Below are 4,820 nucleotides of genomic sequence, written 5' to 3' on the forward strand. Positions count from 1 at the left end.
TAGTGTTTCTTTATTTCTCCCATGGGAAATAAAGTGTGGAAACATGCTCAATCTGTTTGTATAGCCAATGCAATTTTTAAATTAAAAAATGCTATCACTATGTTTGTATTAGCAAATATCCTTGGCACTTCAAAACTTCTATTGTGGTACAGGGTCAGCATATCATACATGGAATGAAGACAATTTTTTTTTTTTCTTTTTATAAAAATTTTAATTCAGCCTGATTAATAATATCTACCAAAGATTTTGGTGCAAGAGTATAAGAAAGAAATATAAAAGCTTTTTAAAGCTTTACTTTTTCACATACAACTATTTCATAAACAAAAAGCTATATCAAACGCAGGTCAGCAAAGGATATCTTTTAACTAGATAAGGGAGAAGTAATAATTAAAAAAAAAAAAAAAAAACCGAAAAGGAGAGTATATAAATGAACCCATTTGATCTGTTGCTAATGGGCGCCAGCTTATGCTTAGGGATTCTGTATTCAAAATATTTTTAAAACCTTTTGAGAAGACTTTACATGCATTGATGCACATGAGACATGTATTGACAAATGCCAAAAACCAAAGCAACAAACAAAACTAACAAAAAAGAATGAAAGAAAAGCATGGTGTTTTATTGGATTATATATGAAAAGAACAACCCGAGTATTAAATGAACTTTCTTTGGTCTCCCAAAGCTGAGTAATCTCTCTCTCTCTCTCTCTCTCCAACCCATCCCTCCCTCCAAGACTATGAAATTGTATCATAATATGCTGAATGCTGATACGAATTAATTAGTAACATGCACCACTTTTCTCTTTACCCCTTTATTTTGCCAAACCCATCATATTAGTTTATATGCAAAATAAAAGTAGATTATTAATTTCTAAAAATTTTAATACGACTAAAATGAGCACTTCAAGGATGGTGTTTGCTACATCCTGAAATAAAGAAAGCATATACGTTGTGGTCTATGAGAAAATAGCATAGGTTAAATTATTTTGCAAACATACTTTGTGTTAGTACATTTTAAATTAAATATGTTGAAACTTAAAATAATTGAAGATGAATAAAGATATGAGTTATAATAAAATTTGTTAAAGAAAGAGTTATTTGTATGTAAGTTATATTAAATAAATTAAGAGAAGTTTTCTAAATTAATAAATAACATGTAGGTTATGTGAAGGGTTGGAAGAGTATATATATGGCTATGCTATGGACTAATTTCCTATCAAGAGTGAATGAAGAGAAATAGTTAAAAGCAAAGAGTATTGTGTGAGAGAATGAATTCAATAATATTTCTAAATACTTGAGAGATTTCAGGCCAAAGAAAGGTATTCTTTTGGTGAAGCTTTGGGTTTGAATACTTTGTGCAGAAGCTATTCTAGTCATACAACATTTGTTGGGCTGTTGAATCCTAAGGGAGACAAGTCAGAGAAGGTCTGCACCAATTACAAAGATTAGCTAACCAAGGGCTTGAATCTTCTTAAAAAGAGCAAGTGTCACGCCTCAATCCAAATAGTGTTGTGTTCATCTCTTCAAATTAATAATATTCAGCGTATTATTCAGTTTCTTTTTGTGTTGTTTCCATTATTATTGTGTTTGCACCATCACTTTGTGTTGAAATTAAGTTCTTTTTGATATTACAATCATATGCTATTCTTTAGACTTTAAATTCTTTTTGACATTTTTATATTGAACTGCTTGAAAAAAATTTCTAACTTTTCCATTGTTTGGTATGTACTATGTAGTTGCAATATATATATATATATATATATAATTGGCTAAGAGGTGGAGAAACTGAATTTCATGCCTAATGCACTATAGCAAAATGACACTATCACCTTACAAGTTACAACCAAAGTGTTTTAGGCTTTTAACAATATAAGTTGCAGCCATGCATTTAAAGTTAAAACTCTAAATCTAAAATAAACTAGATATAGATATATATATATATATATATATTTTTAATAAAACAAAATGATATATTCGATACTGTTGAGGGGAAAATTGATACCTCTAAATAAAATGTTGGGAAGCTAAACTGAAACTCGACTATGGGCTCTAGAGATGGTGCCTAAAGGCTTTCGGTGTAATGACAAGCCTATCCAAGCAAAAAATAGAGATTGCACCTAACAAAATAGCAACAGAAGCCCAAAGAAAACCATTTTACGATACTTAGTTAGTATATTAGTGGTCCTGTTTCGATAGTTCAAAGGAAATAAATTCTCCAGCGGTAAGGGTGAAATTGCATTTAAGTTCAAAAAGATAAATTGTCCAATGGCAGTGGTGAAATTACACAGTCCAGCAATCAATAATTAGATGAGTTTAGAAATATGTTAACTCCTAGATGTCCTTGTATGTCTCGATCAAGAGGAATTCATGGTACTTTCAGCCATTATTACATCATTGTGAGGGAAGAGTTCGATCGTTATAAATACATCATATCCTTCAATAGTAAAATAAAAAGAAAAAATTAAAGGTTCCATAGGAAGAAGTAAAGAAGGATTAATTTGCATGGTGTGAAGGGAGAGAGAGATCTCAACTCAGTGCAGCGAGTATTAAATTAAGATTTTGGTGAGTATGTGTTTATAATGCATGAGCGAAGTGAATGTGGGTTGTTTTGAGTGAGTGGGATAGGATTAATACTGAGATTGAAGCTTTTTATGAGTAATGGGCTGTTTGTAACTAATTGGAGGACATTTTTTGAGTTGTGATTGTGTGAAGGGGGGAGAAGAATATCTAGGATTAGATGAGTGTAGGCTAAAGATGATGGGTGGTGAGCTTAAGGAGAGCTAAACCACCAACAAAAATGGCAAATGAATCCAGAGTCTCAGAGGGTGGTAGATGTCCTCTAGTGGGCTGAGGTATTTATGTTTTTATAATGGGGCTTTAGAGAAGCATTAATTAACAAGAATCCAAAAACGTAAGACTAATCAGAGGTGATGGATCAAGACTAATCTTCCTGAGATTTTTGCTAGATTAGGAGATTTACTTTAGAGGCTACCTTGCTTCTTTGGGTAATGATGGGATTCTAGAGTGCTTTGCATTTAATGCCAAGATTTTTGGAGCCGAGCTTAATCAATGTGACTAAGGCGTGTTATCAAAAACAAACCCTAATGCTGCAATTGAGATTTGGACCCCCAAGAAGTAAGATTCAACACCCCAAGCCAAGTGCCAAGCTCTAAGTCTACTTTAAGGGGTTCCACTGGATATCCTTTTATGCCCTCCAAACCACATGTTCCCAATTTTTCCCCTTTAGGAATCATGGGCTTGGCACATGAATCGTGTCTTGAACATTTTTAACATTTATAGTATCAATTTGTAGAGGTTTGGATAATTTGGTTTCAGCTCCCCTTTTGCTGGAGGTACACTCTTAAGGAAGATGATGGAGTTCTATCATCCTTTAGACTTCAGCTAATATGATAGCCCTCGGGTACTGTTCACGTCAGGTAGAGGGTAACAGAAAACTGATGGGACAGCCCCTAGTTCATCCTCAAAGACTTGGTTCTCTTATAAGGGTTTATAGCTGTACTTTGGTTAGGGATAAACAAGGGCTGGTTGCCCACTTTTAAACCTCTTTCTAGGACCTTTTGGGGCTGGAACTTTGCTCCATTTCAGCACTTTTAGCTGGGCCACATGGCCCTTTCTTTACTTGGGCTTGTTCCCTACTCCATGAGATTCTTGGGCCTACAAAATGGGCATTAAAGACATGCTTTGCCATGAGTTTTTTACTCCTCATGGGCTTTAGTTGTTAGTAGAAATAAAATGAATCCATGAGCTTTAATAAATATTTATGATAGATTTTGGATATTAATTTCCATGGGCTTTAAATGACAACTTGTATAGTTTCTCATAATTTTTGCTAAAGATTACTTTGTAAATGATATTTTCTTTGGGGCTTTTTAAATAATGACCTCCAATATTTTCTTGAAAATAATATTTACCATGGGTTTTAAATAAATATGATAACAACCACTATAATGGAATAATGTGATGTTCTCTAAATGTTTGATGTATACTTGAGAATCTGAGATAGTGATATTATTGATATATGTTGAATTGTATGGTGATATATGTTGAATATTTATATAGTAGATGTATTATGGGCTAAGATAGTAATATATGTTCAATTTTTGTTTTATACCAAGTGTATTATAGTTCTTGAAAACAAAGCTTTGGGCTAGCCCAAACCAACCTAGAAAGTGTTGATTAGGAAAGCCAGCCAAAATAAAGAAAAACTAACTCAGTAATTTAAAACTTAGCCCAAAACAAAGGGAAAAATCTGTTTTGGGCTGAGCAGGAAATGCCCAAAATTTTAAAAATATACCGGCTTCAACCTATTCAAACCGCCTTTTATACACCACACTAATGTGACCACAAGAATGAGGTTTTGTGTGGTTATAGTTTTGGCTAAACTATACACCACACTGCAATGCATATGTGACCACAAAAATGAGGTGCGGTGCGGTTATGGTTCTGGCTAAACTACATCGCAAAGTGCGGTGCTAAAAATGGCACAAAATTATACCGCACCACAAACACCCCTAATTGTAAATATACGATAAGTTTTGATTATCATGATAATCTCCTTAAGAAAATGAAAATTTTAAATTATAAATCTAAAACTTAAAAATTTTAGTTATATCAAAAGAAATTATGAAATCAGAATGTATAATAATAATAGTTAGAAGAATATGGACCACTTCAAAAATAAAAAAGTATTTTCACCTTTAAGGTATCCATTCACCTTAGGCCAACTAAAACTTGAAGCCAAACATCCACTCACCTACACAACACCCCCCCCCCCCCCCCCCCCCCCCCCCCCCCCCCCCCCCC

The sequence above is a fragment of the Quercus suber genome, unplaced genomic scaffold, assembly GCF_002906115.3.
Source record: "Quercus suber isolate HL8 unplaced genomic scaffold, Cork oak 2.0 scaffold_269, whole genome shotgun sequence".
Taxonomy (NCBI): domain Eukaryota; kingdom Viridiplantae; phylum Streptophyta; class Magnoliopsida; order Fagales; family Fagaceae; genus Quercus; species Quercus suber.